This window comes from Micropterus salmoides, unplaced genomic scaffold (genome assembly GCF_014851395.1).
Source record: "Micropterus salmoides isolate LMB-PRFRI ecotype aquatic unplaced genomic scaffold, ASM1485139v1 Ms_hic_scaffold_5, whole genome shotgun sequence".
Taxonomy (NCBI): Eukaryota; Metazoa; Chordata; class Actinopteri; order Centrarchiformes; family Centrarchidae; genus Micropterus; species Micropterus salmoides.
Window position 1 is genome coordinate 28,682,997 of NW_024044237.1, and position 23,083 is coordinate 28,706,079.

Genomic DNA, 23,083 nt, shown 5'->3' on the forward strand with positions numbered 1-23,083 from the left:
GAGGAATATGAAACAGAAAATGGCCTCAACCGCTGCAGTTCCTCAACAGCATTCCGGACAATAGCTATAAATCAATTTAGCTGGACAGATACTTGTATTTCTGGGCTATCATGTGAACTGTTTGCAGATTGCGTAAAGCTTGATCCTTGCCACAGTCAATCAGATCAACATTTCTTTCTGGCTCATACCAAGTACTGAGACAAGCCACCATGTTATATATCAGAGACACAATAAAATGAGGACATGAAACCAGCTCAAAATTGTTTGTTTTGTTGAATTAACAGTACTTCCAAAACTCCTCAAATTATATTTCAACTAAAAACACAAAATTAAATCACAAATTAAACATTGCATATCCATCAATTGGTTGTGAGGCAACTAATAATGAAGAAAATACGCCCCAAAAGTTGTAACTTCCACAGGCACATGTCAGACCCAAGAGGAATCCCTGTGCCAAACATAACCTTCCTAGAGGCCTCTTTCAAATTCATTCAAAGGGTGCGATGAAATTTCTCCCCCTCCTGCACCTGAGACTGAAACCATAGATTTGGTACAGTTCAGCAATTGGCGGATTGAGCGGGTTATTTCGCAAGTGATTTACACCCCAGTGATGCTTTCAGGTTTTTATATAGCATTTTATGTGCAGATAAATTCACTTATTGGAGCAAAGCCATCCCACCATGTCTGCTCTTGGATCAGGCGTCTTGAGGAGGACACTGAGGTGAGATGTGATTGAGAATGGGATTAAGATTATGTTCTTATTGTCATCACCAAGGGGGAGAAAATGACTTCAATGTAACCTGCAGAAAGCAGCAAGAAAATCTATTAATTTATCCCAATATGTTTTTAACGTGACATTTAAAATATCCATGATCTACAAAATACTTCTAAAGTGCTACATAGGTGACTTTTACTACTGCATATTTTGAATGCTGAAAGGTTATGATGCATTTCCCCAAAATTGGACTTCTGCGTTAGGGAAGCATACCTCTTGCTTAACACTTGTACTCATTAAAGCAGTAATTCTCCTAAAATCCACAGGGCATGATCCATTTCATTTCATCAAGGTACTGATGGGAAAGGGGGGGTTTGCAGCCCGGCAGGTTTCTACTCCACATCTTGTCAGGGGACTCGGTTATTGGAATAGAGCGTACAGACCAAATTAGACAGCATTATTGAACATGGACCACCGATTCTGCCATTTATTTAAATCACGCGACTGCTGAGATATATTTAGAGCCAGTGAAAATTATAAAATACTAACGCACACTGACCTGCATGAAGCTTCTACGAACCTGTCCGAGGCGGAGGTACATAAACTTCCAGCGGTGCGCTTTAGTCCAAACTTGCGGGCAGCAGTGGGCAGAGTGCGTCGCGGTGCCTCTTTCACAATAGCCGCGTGTGCAATTCGGCACAGTTGAAATTCTTCACATGCAGCTCTTTCAAATTTCCACACAAACCTCTTGGCTACTGGTTACTCGTTGATGCCGACCGTGCACGACTCGGAATAGAAGACTTGTGCGAGGATGTTGTGCTGCGTTGTGGTGTCAGGAGCAGAGCGCTTCAGCTGCCAGCTCCGTGCTCTGAAATCTTCCCAGTCCTCCCTGTGGCTCAGCACAGCCAATACTTCCAACAATGCAGTTGTCCCCTTTCAGGAGGTAACACAGTTATGTTTCCTGTCGCCCAGCAGCAGTGCAGGATGTTTAAAAAAAAACGAAAACTCACTCGGCAAGCATGCAGAGGCTCACCAGCCGCTCAGCTGCTCTTTTGTCCGATATGCACTTGTCAGCTGATAAACTGCGCATCCCGTCGCTTTCCTCAGCGTCGCTTCTAGTCTGCCTATCAGCACCGGTGTCGTGCTATAGGCCGTAAATAAAATGAAGGGTCAACTATGACCTCCTCCCGGAGAGAAACATGCAAACAGCTGCAAATGTAAACAAAATGAATTAAATTATTATATAAAAAATACATTTTAACTTAAATTATATACTATAGTATAGCACCTACCAAAATAAAGGCAAAACAAATCTCCATAAATTCAATATAAAACAGGTTTTAAAAGCTACATCTACAGCATCTTCTGAGCCTACCTGCACGTTTCCTCTCAACCTGCTCTCCCCTCATCTCTTTTGTATTGAGAAGCTGTTCATTAAGCTTACCTATGGTCCCGCACGCTGCCATATAATTGGCTAACTCACAAATCTCCAATTTCTCACCTTCAGTGTGACAAAAGGATGGGAAAATGGAAAGACAGACTGATGTAAATAAATGTGTTATTTCTCACAGAAGTCTAGCAGCTGAGGGTTATTCGAGCTGTTAATTAAACTGTTAGATAAACAAGAAAGCCTAAACGACTTGGTGTTCAAATTAAAATGTTGCTTCTAGACTGGCTGTCGAATAAAGCTTGATTCATATTGTTTTGCTCCATCCAGTACTGGAATTGATCAACTGCAGCAGGAATGTGCAATAAATATGCACAATTTGAGTTCTATCAGCACAAACCATTAAGAAATGTTATTGTGATGCATATCATTTTTGTCCCCATGTCTTTCACATTAACATACAACAGAATGTGAGGATGCTTTGAGGGTTTTGATAGGCTGATTTCATAGACAAAATTGAAGTTCTTCAGTGTTTTCTAAGTGTGAAAACTTCATCTTGATGAGCTCCACTTACAAAGATAAGTACACATGCCTCTCGGCCATTTTTTGTCCCGGTCTTAAACCAAAACCGCATTTACTTTGAATTAGCTTTGTGATTGAAGAAAACATGTGAGACCCTATCTCATAGTCTTCAAATGATAGCATTTAGAGGATAGACCGCAGAAAGCAGTTTCATTAATTACAAAAGCAACAGCCCACTAATCCCACTAGAAAGGCATTTTGAGGAAGAATCGTTTTGGTTCTGAGGGAGAGAGAAGAGAGAAAGACTAACAATACCAATGGCAGATCACAGACCTTCAAGCTATGGTCTGCAGGCTCCATGGCTCAATAGGGGGCCAACTACTGCAGCTCTGACTGGGCAATATTTTTTAAATCCCCTTCCCCACGTCCGACCACATGCGGTGATGAAGTTATCACTGAGGACAGCTTTTCTCCAAGCAAAATCGGCCCTGGCCTTCGATGCTTGATACTTCTATTATACAGAGAGCACATCAAAAACTTCCCTCCATCAAATGGCATTATCTGCATGAAAGGCAAATGCCCTACAATCTATCTCCAACTCTGCCATTCAATCTTCAGTCAAGGGCATGCAAAAAAGAAGGGAAAGAAAGAAAGGACAAAAAAGGAGAGGAATTTTTGTAAAGGCTGTTGAAGCTAGTACCCCTCCTGCTTCCACATCTCCCTCTTTCCTCTACTTCAAGTCAAACTACTTTTTTCCCCTCTTCTATAATATTCTTGGGGGCTTTTCAGAGAGACTGCACGTGGAAGTTAGTTACTAAGCAACATATTCACACATTTTATCCACATGACGGGTTTTTTTAAGTTTGTGACACTAGAGGGTTGATCATAGATTACAGTCTTTACTTTCTTGAACTAAAGAAAATAGAATCATTCTATTTTACAGAATTATTATCTTACTACGACTAGTCTGTCGTTGCCATCCTTGATACAGATTTACTTTTCTGTGAGACTTTCAACAAGCTTTAGTTTCTCCCAGTCACACTCGCTGTGTGTCCATGCAGTCAACTATGCCCTCTATTGGAGACCAGTCACTTTCAGCATCTAAATTCAAAGACTAAAGCACAGTGTGATGAGTGTGCACACAGTAACCAACTGTGTTTTGCATGGTGAAAAAAAAGCATTGAAGGAATTTGAAACTAGAACTTGCATGCAATGGAGATGTAAAGATACAAAAAGCTTTGCATCAAACAAATAGCCCACAGACAAGTTATAGATTGATGATAGCATTTCTAGCCAGAATACAGTTTTATCAGTATAAACATGCAGTGCTTGATTCATGCATCCAGTAGTGCAGAGCCTTTTTTAGAGTCGTAAATTAAAGTCGGCAGTAGTCACTAAAATTAAATGCATAACATACTACCCTATTATTTGCTGTATTTGCTTAGCAGGCTACCTACGGCTTGCAGAAAGCGTGCCTGAATACACAAAACATGAACCAGAAACTTCACCATTGAAGCCCAAGAGCATAGCATACATTAAAGAATTACAACCCATATCTCTCTTCAGCTCCGTGTGTTTTACACATGTTCAGTATCAGCAGAGAAAACAGATGGGCCACACCATGGGGACAGAGAGACCTGTGGACATTATAAAAAAGCAACATTGACAAATTATGCATACACTCCCTTATTCTTCCTGTATATGCAGGAATTTGTCCCCAAGGGGTCAGACAGCAAGTCTGATGTGTCCAAAACTGTGTCTTGTCTTCTTTGATGTATGTTAAAAAGCAAAAGTAACAAAAGATGTGTGCTCTGTATAGTGCATTATGTACACACCGTAAAGGCTATTGCCTTTTGTTAGTCTAGTATTGTGTTAGGCAAACTAAACGGACATGTATAAAGGGATTGGATAGAACTTCCTTTTCATGTGGAAATGAATCCCTTCCAAAAGGGACAAAACCGCTTTCACCCTTGGTTATACAGTGAGGATTTTAAGGAAGCACCTTTTTTCCTTTACATCTGAGGGGAAGGAAAAAAGCAAACATCTAATGCCCCAAAAGACAATTTATGTCAGGCAATATCAACAATTTTCAAAAGTAAGAATATTTCTAAAGAAATAGGAAGTGTTAGCTTTTGCAAATGAGCCTCAGATTTAACAACATCTTTCACAGTCACCTACAGTAAAGGAGTAGACGGATGCCTCTCTGCGAAGCTTTCAAATCTCAGAGGAAACTTTGAAACAAGGTGGGAGGGCCTTGGTTTTCTTCTGAGGCCATTCTCTGAACATTTCTATTGATTGTAGTGGGTCGCTATAGCACCACCAAGTTGAAAGAGAAAACTAGAAAACCTGAGAAACCAGACAGCCAGAAAACAATTTTCAGGCCAATGCTTACTAAAAACTCCTACCAAGAAAATCAACATTTAACTTTACATCATCTGCATCATCATATATATATTTCTTGTGCATGTTGTCACAAGTAACATACTTTTGGGTCACAGAAAATAGTTTTTTTTTTTAAGAAAAAAATCTGTCAACAATTTATTTTGAATTTGGTGCCACCACACCAACAACTTCAAGCTGACAGAAACTGAGTTTAGATTTTTCAATGTGTGTCTATAAAGGACTTACAGTATCATCAAACAGGCTCAGCATCATTCTACATTTTTCAGATGGATGGACAACCTCAAAGGGAAGAGACCTGTGGCAAATCAAAGCTAGTGGTGGAAGACCTTGTGAGCTACATTCAGTTAATTAGAAAATATTAAATGGTAAGCAAAGAGGACAGTGTCCAGAGAAAAACCAGACTCATTCTGAGCATGACCAGTATGACAGATGGTAGCAGAGTAGGCAGAGGTTGTTTTATTTACTTTACCACTAACTAACTTTTTAATATTAATACAGTAATATAACTTTAAGTCTGTGTGTAGATTTATGATAGACAGGGACCGATCAAAACAAACCAATTCCTCCTCAGCAGGCAGTATTCCACTTCACAAACAGCAATGTAATTTTCATGTTATTATTGAGCAGATGTTTTAGATGGTCATCAAGGTAATATTGGCAGTTCATGAAACTTAATTTAACTGTGGTATAAAAGTGATCGTATTATGAAAATAATCCATATGTTTCTACTGTATATTCCTCTATACATTAGCTTGGGTAAATGGAGTAAATTTCCTTTTACAGCAATTACTTTCTCATGAAAAAAAGTCAGATTTGATGAACATTTCTGCTTAATTATGAACATTACATTACTCAGAAATTACATTTGTTGATGTAGATTGGCCCACTGCTTTCTACACCCACATAAACAGGTTTAATATTATGTGTCTGTGTCTATAACTCGAACAGTTATATAGTAGAGTTGATATTTATAAATACAATTGTCTGCATTGTATGTCTTGTGAGTTGTTATAGTGCCCTGCAATCAGTCTTTAACACTGGCACATAAAAGCACTATGGAAAAGCATGAAAAGAAAAACCTTGAACATAAAGCTAAAGCTTTGCTTTATAAAATGACAGTATACATTTGGAACACACTATTTAGTAACTTTTGATAAACATCCTACAAGTCACAAGTTCACTTGTTTGTGTTTAAATCTCAAGATGGATACAGGACTTAAGTGTTTACCTGGTCAACTAGCCTACCACAAACACACATCCCCTCCTGTCAGTGTGTAAACAGCCCAGACATTTTCAAGTAGAGTGTAAGACATTGAACAGCTGTTGTTGTCTGTCAAGGAAGTTATCGCTATTGCAACGCATCTTACTATAATCACTCATAAAGTTTGACTTTCTGTAAGCAGCCATTTTCTAGCATGTAGTTAGTTACATGAACATTGGACATTGATGGATGCATATGGATCTCCAATGGTACACAAGAGACCAGTTTGATGCATGTGATGAACATTAGTTTATGGATCAGAATGCTAACAAGCTGTTTCAATCAGAGGTCAAGGCTGCATCCCCCGCCCCACCAGATTCTAAATATAATAGGTGACTATATGGTTAGAATAAATTAAGATTGCGTACAATTCAAAGAGTGACACAATTTCAACAAGACTTATCTGACATCAAGGAAGCAAGATGCTCTCAAAATAATTGCACATTGCCACACTTCTGTTTCACGCTCATAGAGATTTGCAAAAATTCTTCTCAGGAAATGTTAGATTACAAGGTCTTTTGGAACCAGAGGCAGTTTTTTTAAAATTGGCTGTGGGTGTAAAAACACACTCCCCCGGAAAAGACACCTCTGGCTTGTTTTCCATCTGGTTAGAAACAACTTCCTTTTGTTAGATCTGTTATGGTACTGATAAATTGGATGAAAACTCTGAATTCAATAGCATTTTTATGGCAATAAAAGTTTGATTTACTGTATCAAACCCGACTAAAAGCTTATGATTATTACATGGGCGAGAGAGTTCACAGTTTGTTCACTCATGTTAGGGACTGTGAGAAAATGACTAGGGGGCGGGGGGGTTAAAAGCAAGGCCCTTTCCAGCAGTATTAATATTTAATTTGGACCCTTCCCTTGACTTTGAGAAAATAATAATAATAATATATCAAAGCACTAAAGAATTCATACAATTCATCAGTGACTAAGCACACAAAGAATATTAATTATTTAATTAATATGTTAATGTAATAATAATATTCACATAGCCACCAGAGTGTACAATATAATATACACTGCTCAAAAAAATAAAGGGAACACTTAAACAACACAATGTAACTCCAAGTCAATCACACTCCTGTAAAATCAAAGTAATGACTACAATGTGACCACAGACCACTTCTCAGTTCCTATGCTTCCTGGCTGATGTTTTGGTCACTTTTGAATGCTGGCGGTGCTTTCACTCTAGTGGTAGCATGAGACGGAGTCTACAACCCACACACACTAGCTGCACTACCTGAGCCACAAGTGGCTCAGGTAGTGCAGCTCATCCAGGATGGCACATCAATGCAAGCTGTGGCAAGAAGGTTTGCTGTGTCTGTCAGCGTAGTGTCCAGAGCATGGAGGCGCTACCAGGAGACAGGCCAGTAAATCAGGAGACGTGGAGGAGGCCGTAGGAGGGCAACAACCCAGCACCAGGACCGCTACCTCCGCCTTTGTGCAAGGAGGAGCAGGAGGAGCACTGCCAGAGCCCTGCAAAATGACCTCCAGCAGGCCACAAATGTGCATGTGTCTGCTCAAACAGTCAGAAACAGACTCCATGAGGGTGGTATGAGGGCCCAACCTCCATAGGTGGGAGTTGTGCTTACAGCCCAACACCGTGCAGGATGTTTGACATTTGCCAGAGAACACCAAGATTGGCAAATTCGCCACTGGAGCCCTGTGCTCTTCACAAATGAAAGCAGGTTCACTCTGAGCACATGTGACAGACGTGACAGAGTCTGGAGACGCCGTGGAGAACGTTCTACTGCCTGCAACATCCTCCAGCATGACCGGTTTGCCAGTGGGTCAGTAATGGTGTGGGGTGGCATTTATTTAGGGGGCCACACAGCCCTCCATGTGCTCACCAGAGGTAGCCTGACTGCCATTAGGTACCGAGGTGAGATCCTCAGACCCCTTGTGAGACCATATGCTGGTGCGTTGGCCCTGGGTTCCTCCTAATGCAAGACAATGCTAGACCTCATGTGGCTGGAGTGTGTCAGCAGTTCCTGCAAGAGGAAGGCATTGATGCTATGGACTGGCCCGCCCGTTCCCCAGACCTGAATCCAATTGAGCACATCTGGGACATCATGTCTCGCTCCATCCACCAACGTCACGTTGCACCACAGACTGTCCAGGAGTTGGCGGATGCTTTAGTCCAGGTCTGGGAGGAGATCCCTCAGGAGACCATCCGCCACCTCATCAGGAGCCCAGGCGTTGTAGGGAGGTCATACAGGCACGTGGAGGCCACACACACTACTGAGCCTCATTTTGACTTGTTTTAAGGACATTACATCAAAGTTGGATCGGCCTGTAGTGTGGTTTTCCACTTGGATTTTGAGTGTGACTCCAAATCCAGACCTCCATGGTCAATTTGATTTCCATTGATAATTTCTGTGTGATTTTGTTGTCAGCACATTCAACTATGTAAAGAAAGGAGTATTTAATGAGATTATTTCATTCCCTCAGATCTAGGATGTGTTATTTAGTGCTCTCTTTATTTTTTTGAGCAGTGTACAATTGCCAAAATGATTGCAAAATATGGCAACCATTCTTTATTTTTAAACCATAAGCTGTCACTATACTGTATGTGACACATTTACTTTACTCCAGAAGAACAGATGCAAATTTAAAGCTGCTATGGTGACAAATGACAAAGTTCAGTCACTAAAGAACCTCCCAAAAAACGTAGACTAAACCCTCCTCTGAGCAAAAAGAAAAAAACATATAACCATATAACACTACAGGTGTCTGCTCTGTAGTATACATCTTAACATCCAACAAATCCCTTAGTGCTACTGGTTTGAACTTATCAGTTGATACAATCATGCACAGTAGTAAATCCTTAAAATGGTTTGTATTGCTGGGGAGAAATGAAGGTGGGATTTAGACTACAAAATCAAGTTTAAATAGGCACAAGACCAACATGCAATAAAATCCTGCTTCACATAAACAGCAGCTGCACTGCCAAATTTCTTGCACTGTAGTAAAAGTGATTCTGATCTAATGTTAGCTAAGTACACCGTTATGCTCTCCCTAGCTGGTTATTGCACTTAGTGCAATAAGCAATAACATTCACTCCAAGAGGACTTGGTTAAACGTAGGCAACTTTTCTGTGCTAAAAGTGCCAGGGTAAGAAAATAGCACTGCGTTTATCAAAGCCTGAATGAACGCTACTGTACTCCAACACAAGGCTAATGAAGAGATATGTCCTCCATTACGGGGCCATATTCCTGCTGCAGCGATTAGAAAACTCTCCAGAGGGGCTCTATCACAGGCTTTCATTGAGTCTGGACCTTTGCAAATCTTCATATCCTGCACAATTTTCATAAATTGAAGTCTAATGAGCGCAGTTGACATAACTATGATTTATTGTCTCAAAGGGTTACCAATTTCACCACTGCACTGCAAATTATGAATGTCAAGGGTTTAATCATATTCATATATATTCTCAACAAGGGGAATATGATCACGTGGGTGAAAGGGCCTAAATGTCTTTCTCCTTTTATTGTAGGTGTGTTATGATAATACTTGCAACCATGCAGAGTACTAACAAGCTCCCTGAGGTGGCTTGATATTGTTGACGGCAAACACAGAGCAATATCTTTCCAGGGATCTCTTTGGGACACACTTCAGTGTGTTGTGGAACGCTGCTGTATTACAGTTGTTTTGTCTTCAAAGACATAATTACTCTAACAACATTGTTAATGTTATGTGTTAATTTGTAGCATTGACATTGTAATTTGGTGACTGATTTTCAGTTTTTCTATATGCTGTAGGTTGAACACTTTGTATTATTAACAGCTACACAGGGAGATGTCATTATAAATTGTAACATAAAAAACTTTTTAAAAATGCCATTAAGTATTATCACTTTACAAACAATATTTAGACATAATCACATTTCCTCTGTGAGAACTGTTTTCATTCAGGATTTTCATCAGTGAGATTAAGAGAGTGGTTTTAAGATTGAACACCTCTTGAAATCAACATGGATTTCATTCATAGCTTTACATCTTCTTCCCAGTATATGACCGCTCTATGATTGTGACCGGTCAATTTTTCAATTAGCTTCCCGATCACCTTATGAACTATCAAAGGGGTCAGCTGTTGAAGTCTGGATTGCGATGGATGGCGTACAACAGACCTACAGTGCTCGGCCATTGTGAGAGCAAAGCAAGCAATGATAACAGCCAGTAGAACTATTGACATTATAACATTACAGTCTGCAGGGCCACAGTGGCACTGAGCTGCAATAAATTGAGACGAATGATCAGTCGATGACAATTTCCATAATCGTTATACCTTCCGTAATTCATCAAGGTAATGATACACGCGTCCCTAATGTCACATTTATTCCATTTTGTGCACAGCGGCAGGCATAAAGCGAGCCCCCCCCATCTGACTCTCCTTCCAAAAGGATTGATTACACACCAACCGCTTTTTGCTCCTGCTTGTGAGTGGAAGAGCAATGTGTTATTTGACCAAAAATAACAATGAAGGGGAAGGGAAATGCAATCTAATTCCACTCATTCAACTTCCTCTCTCTCCTCCTGTGACAGGCAAACAGAAGGCCATTACAGTTCAGCGATGGCACCATTTCCAAACCGGAGGGAGAGGAGAGATCTCTGCTTCCTGGCTCTGTGGAACACATCGAGATTCATCATTACCACATCTCTCGTCTCCTTTTTTTCTCCTCCTCTCATTAATGACATAGTTTCTTATTGACAATTACTCGTCATTATTGGCAAGCGATAGCAGTGTGAACAAGCGCTGTGATTCAATTACAGACGTAGTCATTCGAGATTAATTTCCTGGCCCCCAAGTGTTGCGTATCGCTGCAGACATGCGTAAGCACACCTTGACAAAAATAACAACTCCATTCACAGAGGCGGTATCCAAGGTCTGAGAATTTTTCAAAATATAGTTAATGTTCTGTTCAAAACTCCACTACGACACAACACTGCTTTGAGGCTCTCATTTTAAAACGACATGCATGCAAAATCATGTTATTGTTCAACATCCTCTTTAAACTGACTGCTGAGCAGAACTAGAGTACAGTATTTCTGCCAATAACAGGGAGCGAGTGCTTTAAAATAGTTTTACAAGACAGTAAGAGTCTGAGCATCAATAATAAACTCAAGACCACTGCTGTTTACTTTTTATTAAAGCTAGAGTGCGGGACTTTTACATATAAATCAATGTCCATCATATTCAAGCCGTTGCCAAACAAGTTCACACTATGCTGAATAAGCCTATCATCGGCAGGTAAATCTCTCTGTTTTCGCAATATACCAGAGTTTTTAAATCTGGTGGCTGTGGTGACATTCCCATGCTGGCAAACCTGTAGTGATGTGTTTCATGCCAACCAGCAATGATTGGTTTACCAGAGCTGTACCATAGCGACAGCAGCAGCTCAGTATGGCAGAGCCATAGGGCAGAACATATACGTCATAAGCATGTGCCGACAGTGTTGTGTAATTACTCTAGCTGTCAGAACGGGGAGACAGAAGTTCCGCACTGCAGGTATAAGCCTGTATGGACTACAGTCATGTTGAAATCATCAATGCTGACACAATAAAATCACTGAACTGCAATGTGGCAGAATAATGTGGTTAAATTTATAGTCACATTATGAGAGATTTAATTGAAATGCCTGACTTAATTTGAGATTAATTAAGCTGCAGTGAGATGTAAACATCTTGCTCATTTTACCTTACTTTTTCATGACAGAATTATTTGGGTACATTTGGAAGAACAAATGTGGCAGTGAAAGAGGGTAATTTGGACTGTGTCTGCAGTGTCTCTCCTTCTATAAGGCTACTCCGAACTGTATAAGCATTTTTCTTGTGGTTTTTCTACTTGGTTTACATATAATTCATAGACCATTATCACAATTTCCTGCATCACATGAATTTACAATGTGGTGTAAATTCCAAACAGACTCATATAAAATATATCATCAAAATAGTCATATTAAACTATTCTTAACCCCTACAGGAGCCATTTTCATTGATTGAGTATGCGTGGGTGTGTGTACATAATATCTCCCACTAAGGCTCAAGCTTTCCCACACACACACACTTGACTGACATGGTATTGACTTATCTCTCCAAATCTAAAGACAAACTGTCAATACAAATGTCTCAGGAAAGGCAAACCTGGATCAGATTTGGAAGTGGGAAATGGTGGACAGCACAGGAGCCATTTTAGAGTAGTTGATGAATCATAACATTCCCATTAAAAATAAGCAGTGCACCAGGAACTTAAGTTTACTATTAAGAAAAATAATTATCCCAACATCTTTCAAAGATGAGAAGAACTTTCAGAGCAGCTTGGTTGAGCACTACAGAGGGCACGAGCAGCGGGGAGTGGATATAATTGAGCTGAAATTGGTCTCCCATGGCAATGATACTTTGTTCAATCTAATGCTCTGCAGTGATTGGACAATCAGCTCTCTCATTCCTTCTCTTGAAAAAGAGGTTGAAAAGAGGCCCATCTATTAGGTTGCCTACGATCAAATCTTTGATAGAAGACATAATTCTTGCTTTAAGGGATAACAAGATGTTTTCATCGGCTAGACACAGAACAGATATTAATGGTTTGAATATTATCTGATATAGCCATGTCTACAACTGTTCTTTACAGATATACAAACTGAACTCTTTGACTTTTGGTCTAACATTTAGTTCAAATGCTTGTAGTAAAAAAAAACAAACATACAAATTGATGTATTTATTTTTTTTAAACATGTGTACATCCTGCGTATACCCTAAAAATGTGGAGGACTGTGTTCTCTAAATTGTACTGTGCTACACTAAAGGAAGCCTAATGTACTTATGTGAAGCAGAAAATCAAACTTGTTTATATTTTCTGACCTGAACCAGTGTTTGAATAGAATAATCGATTTTGCATGCATCTCTTTTGGATCAATATTTACATGTGGGAGAGCAGAAAGTGGAGCATGCAGGGGTTCCGCTGGTATCTCCAAAGATACAGAGGCATTTAAAAGAAAAGGGAGATGAGCCTTCTAAATAAAGGTCTTGATCTCTTTCTGTGTTTTTGTATTAGAGTAATGGCGTAGGTATGGCCAACAAATGTGACTGTTAAACCCTGAGATAAGCTCCTCAACAGTCTTTCAAAATCAATATATGTCCTGGCTTGTAGTTTGACTCAGAATTCATCAACAGTGAAAGGATTTTGACAGATCTGCATCCAATCAAATTAAAACATAATTCAATTCCAAGGCCACAAGCTATTTTCAGCCATTGTAGTAAGGTTAAATGTAGCTTAAATGACATAAGCAGTAGTGTCCAAATAAAATAGTGCCATCATCACTGTAACAAATTTTATAATCTGGATTTAAAAGATTAACAGACCCCCCATTGAAAGTGTCAAATGGTTATCATTAGTACATTATAACCAATGAATTCTGGAAGACACAATGTGATGATGTGTTTATGTAATACACAAGATGTCCAGATATAGACAATAATTTGAATTTAAAAACATATTTCAGCAGTAGGCAGCAGAATCAGGTGCTTCTCAGTTCAACGTCAGCAAACTTCAAAAAGGAAAAAAACAGGACTGGAGAAAGTTGATTGATTTGATAATGGATTCAAGGGTGGGATTTGCCATACCCAATATCCAAGTGCTACAGCACAATAATCACATCAGAAACAAAAGTACATGGACACATGTTAAAGTTGCAGTACAAAAGTACAAGTACTGCATCTATCAAGTGTAATAAATTAGGGAAGCCATGATACATTCAGTTCTTCATTTTAGGCCAAAAGGCTCCACTGTGTTGTGTAAATCAAATGCCTCTCTGCAGAGCAGTGAGCTGATACTGTCACCACCTCTAGGAGAGGGTGAGACTTTTTTCTATTCGCCAGAACTTGACACAGCAGATGCCCGTGCATAATGTTGAGCAATAGCATAGTCCATGTTTGTGTGAGTTTTGTGTTCAGGCATGCAAACCTTTAACGCTCTTTAGGTTTGTCATAAATCAGACCACAGGGACATTTTAGCATGTACACATGTGTGCTGCTGCAGTTTCTGAAGGATCCATCCATCCATCGTCAACCGCTTATCCTGTGTACAGGGTCTCGGGTTTCTGAAGGATTTAATGGTTTATTTTCTACCAGTATGTGGATGTGTACAGTGGGTTGATTAGGCAGTCAGGAGACAGTGTTTAGTGGTCTGTCAGAGTGCGAGAACATTTAAATGTGATCAAGAGAGGCACAGAGTTGATATTATCTAGAGAGGGATCACTTTTGAGGACATTATAATGTTTAAGGATAATTTAACCTGTCTGCCCGGATAGATTATTTGGTAATATGTGAAGAAGTAGTGGTTGCTTTTGTTTTCTTAACTAACAGGGATTCACTATCTGTATGTAGGCACCTCTGATAGGTGGGGTAACCACTATGCTGGAAATGTTCGTTCATTTCAACAACTTCAGACTGTGTATAAACTGCAGTATGCATAAGAAACTGCAGTCTCAAATAGTCTCTGATTTCAACTCACTGAATATTGGAATCACATACTCCTTTTGACCTAAATACTTTGTTTCCTCTAATGTATTACATTTGATGGATGGAGTACCTCACACAGTATTGTGCAAGAGTTTTAGGCAGGTGTGGAAAATAAGACATCAAAATTAGACAGGTTAATAGATTTAATTTATCAATTAACATAGTGCACGGTGAATGACCAATCTCAATGATCAGTATGTGGTGTGACCACCTTTTGCCTTCAGCATCAATTATTCTATGTACACTTGGCAGGTAGGTTGGCCCAAACGTCTTAGAGAACTGCCCACAGTTCTTTGATTTAGCAAGCCTCAGTTGCTTCTCTCTCTCTCTCTTCATTTAATCCCAGACAGACTCAATGTTGAAATCAGGGTTCTCTGGGGGCCATATCATCACTTCCAGGACTCCTTGTTCCTCTTCACACTGAAGATAGTTCTTAATGACTTTCACTGTATGTTTGGGGTCATTGTCATGCGAACAAACTACCTTCTACTACAGTCAGATATTTCAAATTTTGACTCATCAGTCGAGAGCACCAGCTCTCATTTCTCTGCACAGGTGAGTCGCTTGGCCTTGTTTCCATGTCAGAGGTATGGCTTTTTCTCTTTCTTCCATGACGGCCACTTCTGACCAGACAGTAGATGGGTGTACCAGGGTCCCACAGTTTTCTGCCAGTCCTAAGCTTGCACTGCTGGACATCTTCTGATTGTGAAGTGAAGTAAACATGATGTTTCTTTCATCTGCTGCAGTAAGCTTCCTTGGCTTGTATGTATGGTCCTCAACAAGACACTACCTTTTGTGTTGTTGCTGTGCTCAGTCTTGCCATGGTGTATGACATTTGACAGTCTTCAGCAACCTCACCTTGTTAGCTGAGTTTGGCTGTTCCTCACCCAGTTGTATTCCTCCTACACAGCTGTTTCTGTTTCAGTTAATGACAACCTACAATGTTGTATAAATGTTTAATCAAACAAAATCCCTGACTCTGTGCAAGTGTACTTAGAAAATTTTATCCTGTTTTGAAGGCAAAGGGTGGTCACACCAAATATTGATTTGAATTAGATTTTTCTTCTGTTCACTAATTGATGAATATAATCTATTAACATGTCTATTTTTGAAAGCATTCCTACTTTACAACATTTCCCCATGCCTGCCAAAAACTATTGCACAGTACAATTAATATTTACACACACACACACACACACACACACACACACTCTGATGAAGACATAGCCTAGTAGTGTTGATATGTCTGTTTACACCATTAAATGCTGCAAATCAATCACTGTACTCCAGTCCCCTTTTCCCTTGGTAATTATAATTTTTTTTGGAGAGTTATATTGTGCTTATGGAAGCTTCAAAAGGAAAACAAGGAAGTTGTGTTGAAATCATATTCCCTTTTAGTGATACAATGCAAGATTTGTTTTAGACTTAGCTCATAATAAGGTGAGTTCAAGTGAAAAATAATATCTGGTATCACAGCATCCAGCAGACATATTGCTGTTATGGTTACCTGCAATTGAATATACACACTGATTTAGACCACTGGCCAGGCTTATCACAGTGCTGAAAAAGCCACAGATACCAGATGCTTCTCTTTTGTTAAGGACAATTATGTACATCAGATATGAATACTTATGACACATTTCTCCAAAAGGAAAGGTCAATTTAAGTGTGAAAACAAGCGTCAGTGGTGAGGTTTTTGAGTTAAATGACATTTTAGTTATATGCCAAAAATTTTATAATATACAGTACTGTGTAAAGTGTAATTTAAACTTCTGCGTCGAGTTGATGGTATAGGCTACGGGGCTACGCAGAGGCTACGCAGTCGCCTGACGTGCACCTCCTCAAAAACCTACAGTTTTTTCAATTGCAATGGTCAAAACTGAAGCCACTTTTTCAAAACTCTTCACACAGTCTGCATTACCAACATGCATCCTGGCCAAACAGTTAATCTCACCTCCAAAAGTCACTCAAACCACCAAAAGACTTCATGTAAGCCTCAAAATAAACTCACTCAGCCAAAACACAGGCAACAATACCCACTCAGAAAGCATCCATTGTCACTCAACACACTGACCTACAAAACACTAACAGGAAGCATTACGTACATTTGTTGAACTTTTATCCTTGAAATGTGACTGATATTTTCATATAAATCAGTATTTCATTATGTCACTTTGATACATTTCTCAGATCAGAATTGAAATTCTACTTGTTCACCCTCCACATCATCTAGTCGCTTGTGCACATTATATGTAAAAGCAATTTTTCAGTCTTTTGAGAAATTGCAAATTGCACATGCTTTGACACATTTAAGCAAATTATTATGTACATTTGTCTGCTGTTTCCTATATTATCAGTTGCTTACTGTATGTCATGTTGATCACAATGTATTACAGTATATTGGTTCTTTGTTGAGAAGTCTTACCCCCCAAAACATCTACACATAAGTTCATTGCGTAAGTCACTACATGCAAAATGGTTGAACACGTCATAATCTGCATTTTCCTACATATGTCTATTATTAACTACTGTATTGTTTTGTAAATGTGTCCTACAGTAAATTGATGAAGTTCTGATCTGTTGTGCTGTGAATAAGAATCTGGGCCCAATAGACAGGAACATCAACCTGAGGGGGTGTTTTCATGTTTCCATTTCTTATTTTGTAATTGTTTCCGCTGTGCTATGCAGTGCTGTAAAGTAGTCTTGTTTTTTTATTTTCTGCATCACAATGACATGCTCTGTCAACAAATTACAGTGCATACAGTAAAAGTGTAACTGTGAATCCTGTCCAATCTCTTGCAATGTTTACTGTAACTCTGTACTGTTGAAATGTATCTATGCCATACAAAAAAAGTACAGCCTTGTGCAATTTCAATCATTGTCATCAAAAGTTTAGCCATAGTTCACCAATACAAATAGTTTTGCAAATGTACCAAAGCAACTGAGAACAAATGGAAGAAACCTGTAACATATTTTCACTTTATTGACTGTACTATAGTATATGTTAGAAGAATGAATCAGAAATGCATTCAGTAATTTACTTGCCTGACATTTCATTGCTGCAATACACTTTTTTTCAGTTGTTTACATAGTTAACAATGGTACCTGAGACCCAATGACCACAGTATGTAGTTGATGTACCATCCCCTTGAACCAGTTCTGCTAAAATCTAAGCACATTTCCTGCTTTACACTCGGCTTGCAGTTTTACAGTAGAACCACATTTAAAACATTACACATATTTCTCTAAAACATAAAATGGATTTAAATGTTCTGCTAAGATTTTCTCTATATATTTGTCCAGCTACAGAAAAAATGCAGGAAATTTACAAACATTTTGTTTTGAACGTGTTTTTAACAGTTTTGTGTGTTAACATTTGAAAAATGTGCTGCAGATATATAGTGTTTTGTAGGTGGTGAAGTAGTAATGTGAAAAGAGTTCATGGATTTTGGAGAAAGTGGTCATTGAATGAATTTTGTGTGAAAGCAATGAAAAATGATTCACAGTTTGGTCCACATACACTTCTGTTGCGCTGACTGTGTGATTGCAATTGTAATTGCAGAATGACGGACAAACGGACGTACAAGTATAAATGTATGGCTATGTGTGTAGCCTATGGCGTAGTTACACACGTACACACTACGCAGGAGTATAAATCAAGATTTAGTTGTTGAGCTTTTGACCATATTTTCAGAGGATCCACAAAAATGTATAGAAGACATCAAACTTCTTTTTGTTATGACAAAGAAGTGCATTTCCCAATCACTCTGTCACAGAAAAAGAACAGTTGCAAAAATAATTGAAATCCTTAGGCTGCCATAACGTCTCTTACATGTGCATGTAAACTATTGACTACATACTGTATGTATATGGTCAATCGGTGTTAATTTAGCAGCATAGATATGTACATTTTTTATGTTTATGCTCTTTGTGATGTTTGATTTTTGTGCACCAGGGAGAAGGTATAAAAAAGTCAGATAAAGTGCCAACTATGCTGCTGAGTGTGTCGCTTGACTGACATTTCTCATGATAAATTCATGGCAATGACAAGGCTGAGTGACTCTTGGGGTGTGGGTTAATTTGTCAGGAGGCCTACTGAGCCACGAGTGGTGGCACAATGACAAGGCAGAATGTCACCATTTCATTGTAGGAGAGAGAGAAATAGGCCGTGAAATGGCTGACTCTTTTGGACCGGCATACATGATACCAGAGATATGCCATGCTCACCAAGCCATGTCTTAAAACAGCGGGAGTTCGGATTCATCTAAATCTATTTTCGGCTAGACTCATTGTAGACTTCCTCTGATTGATGACCGGTCATCACTGGATGTTGTGTGTGTGCGTGTGTCAGCAGGGAAGGAAATGTTCTTGCTCAGGTGCCACTGTTTAATAAATCCTAAATATTTTACAGACATATTGACATTGGAGGAAAGTATCTAAGTAGATTTATTCAAGTGCAGAGCTTAAGTAGAATTATGAGGTACTTCTTCTTTAGTTGAGTATTTCTATTTTATGCAAGTGTATACTTTTACTAAAGAAAATATATAATTTTGTAGAAAATTGTACACATTGTTATTGATTGAAGTACCAAACGGTAAAAATATTAGTTAAGTTAACAATTCTACCTAATGAGTATGCTTACTTTTGATACTTATTACACTTACTACATGCTACTACTGATTCTGTACAGTAACATGGCAGCCTATTTTTACTTTGCATTATTGCTAATCCCACTTAAGTAAATAGTTGACAACATGGGTATTCTGGTTTGATGGTTAGTAAATTCAGCAAACTTAAACAGCCATGGTCAAATGTTTGGGGACAGAGATGCATGACTGAGGCTGCTCAATTGCTACACTGCATTACTCATTATAATGAAGGATGCTTAACCTTTTAAAATTACATTTTTTTTTCTCCATTTCCATTCATTCTCAGACAAACAGTTGTAGCTTTGTTTGTACTGGCAGTGGTCGCTGAACTTTCTATCAGACATTCCACATGAAGCAAGAGGTACTTTATTAAGTCCTGTAATAATCACCATGATACATTAACCATGAACAGTTATGCTAATGAGGCTGAACATGGCCTGTTATGTCAATGATGTCATTAATTAAGTTTATTAATTAAAATTGTAATTAGTGGATATTTCTGTAAATGTACTTGTCTTCACCTGGATGGTAATAAAATGATCCGGATGGATAAAACTCCTGGGGAGTGACACATTACCTGGTGAATAATATAAATTGTGTACTCTGCTTTTCACTCTCCTCTTTAAGTAATTTCAAGCAAAGAACTATACTTTCTCTGGAGTATTTTTATTTTACACACTTTTTCTTCTAATTTAGTTGCTTGGCAACCAGAAGTGCATAGTGCATACTACATAATGCTCCTTGTATACCTGATGAGCTGTCTCTATTACCAGCAGTTCTCATGGTTGCACCTTGCATTTGAGCTGGAGAACCATTGTGTCCTGTATAGTCACAGCTTTATCCTGACCGTAGTATTTAATTGTTATAGTTGGTGTATTTTTTCCAGTTACTGTTGGCTTTCATCCCCATCAGAACGGGTCAGAAAGCAAGAGCTTTGAGAGGAGCACCTACTAAATTGAACATCAAGAGCCAAGTCACAAACCATAAAGCACAGGTCTGCAGTGTCACAGAGTATTCTTCACTGAGATGGATGAGTGCTCAACCTACTCATCTTGGCCAGACGGAGGCTTTGAAAATTATTGGAGTCAATCAGGTCCCCTGTCTGTTCTCAATTAGCCATCCCCAGCCGTAGCCATAGACATCAGGTTGCTGCCCGCCCACCCACCACCGTTCCATGCTCGCCACCATATGTGAGGTGTTGCACCACTCGCCCTACCAGACCACCATATCTCCACTTCCACTCAAGAGCAGACTCCTTGGACAAAGGTTTAATCCAAACTGCTGTCCAAATACAGAATAGCCTCCTAGAGGAATGTGTTGGACAGATAACAGACACTGGTCTCCAAGCCTTTAACTGAAGATGAATAGAAAACCTCCTGACCACACTGTTAACAGAATTTGACTGTTGAACGGCAGTGAACCATGTGATTGGTCAGCCAGTGAACTGCATGTGGGCAATTCACTTGGCTATTCCGATCAAAATAACAATCAATTTAAAAAATAAAATTAAAAAATCATACTTTATGAGCTTATCATATAGCATGTTTTGCATGCTCTGCAACTTTGAAACTGATAAATGTATTAGAGGAAAAAGTACAATATTTCCCTCTGGAGTGTTGTAAAGAATGTTGTCGTAAACAGAAATACCTAGTACCTCAAAATTGTACTTAACTACCAGACCTTTGGCCGTATAGGAGAAACCTTCAGTCCAAGTATGTAAACTCTAGTAAGACCCCAATCAGGCAGACAGCTTTTTGCAAGTTGCAAAATGAGAGGCGCAGTGCACTGCCTTTTCTGTCAAAGCCTACAATTTAAAGAAAGAGCAGCAAGAAAAAAGCTTGCAGTATTTTTTTATTGTTGCTAGCCAAATTGCCTGTCCTTAGCCTAACTGTGTGATTTTGCTGTGAAGTACACTCACAGATCGGTACCTCTCAATTCATCTGATTGGACAATGGGGAAAAAAACCCACAAATGACGTTGGGTGCTGGTCTGCTCTGAGTTCTTCCATCTTGAGGCAGTCAGATGGAAGAACTCAGAGCAGCTCCTGCAAAAATGGGTATAAAACGTGAGATGCTCTAGGTGCATGAGAACTGCGCAAAACACTTTGTGCCTGCAGATAACTTGAAAGACGCCTCCCACTGCAAAAAAACAAACAAAAAAAAAACCACATTTTGCATCACTGCCTAGGAACTGTTCCTCATTTTATTTTGTCACATAGACAGATACTGTAACATAATGTCCAATAGGCCATGTAACATACCATGGAGGGTGGACGTAATAACGGCAAAAATAAAATAAAATACACTGAATGGTTCACAAGGCATGTTTGGGGTTTGAAAGTATACGATCTGAAAAAACCCATTAAAGTGCACTTCAGCATGTGACACTAATGCTCAGGAAATCTGAATGAATAAAGGCTTTAAAGGTTGTAGTTTGTTAGTGATTAAATGCCCAGTGAATAACACTGTTATGTTTATGACTACATTCAGAATAATATAGGCAGTCTCTGTTACAGTCAACAGAACTTGAGACTGAGACGGTCTTGTTTCTCCTCATCAAAAGAAGTTCTGACAGACCAAATCCCACTAATCCATCTTCACAAGAGTTCAGAAGAGCTGTACAGCCATATGCAGGTCACAGTGTCCTCACCGGGGAATCACAGAGCAGAGGGAATATGTTGTGTTGAGGATGTAAAGGAAACTTTGAAGGTAACAACCTCCCTGTCTGTTTCTATAGTCAGGTTTCAGAGTCAGTTCTGGTCTATGAACCCATGGTTGTTTAAGGCTTAGACTGAATAAATATAAGACTTCTACATACAATATGATTCACTGAAATCCTTGTCCTCAACTAGAGATCTTTTTTTGTTTCATATAATTACTTATCAAAGGAAGCCTAGAGGCTGAATAATTTTCATCAATTCAAAATAAAAAAGGAATCAGAAGAACAATTAGACATGATAAAATATCTCAAGATTAGATTACATGTTCCTTTAATCATCCTCAGACCCCACGGACCTAATCACCCTCCAATCCTCTCAAGGGTCTCAACCCTTAAATGCTGCCCAGACAGCTCACAAAGGGATATTGTAACATATGAGCCACCTGTACAATTAGTTGCATGGATACACACTGTGAAGAGGAAATACTTGTCTCCTACTCACAGTCTCATCCAAACAGCATATTTTAGGTGCCTGTTAATATAAAACTGACATTTAGAAATCGTTTGGCCTTTTGATTATGTCAGCTCTGCATATTTGTTTTCCCACCTGCAAAAATGATGTAAAATGTAACAAACTATGTTAAAACACCCATGTGTGCTCATAATTACACTAATATGACAGCTGTATGCCTGAAGTATCAGGACGGTTAATCTATTCGATCAATTTTGTCAATTATCAATCAAGCGTGATGATTCCCTGCTGGTGTACAGGTGAGGGGTTGTGTAGGCGTTATTAAATAGTTTTAATGAGCCAGGAAAAAGGAGGAAAAAGAAAAGGACAATTATGGAGAGTCTCAGAACCTACAGAAGTGCAATCAAGAAGATGTTGGTTTTAACAGTGAACCTGCAACCAAATGTTTAGTTTTGAATAAATGAATATCAGCTTTTTTCCCCCGGAGCTCC

The 23,083-nt window shown here is 39.1% G+C and overlaps 1 protein-coding gene across 2 annotated transcripts in view; it reads right to left on the bottom strand.

Moving 5' to 3' along the window:
• si:dkey-237h12.3 (teneurin-3) overlaps nt 1-1,821 on the bottom strand; it is a 146,579-nt gene extending 144,758 nt beyond the window's left edge. The window contains exon 1 of one of the 2 annotated variants that reach the window (XM_038699714.1): nt 1,296-1,821. The gene's annotated coding sequence lies outside the window, so the exon portion shown is untranslated. Of the gene's footprint in view, nt 1-1,274 lie in introns of both variants that reach the window. The other variant, XM_038699713.1, reaches the window with a different exon arrangement.
• Nucleotides 1,822-23,083: the final 21,262 nt, after the last annotated feature.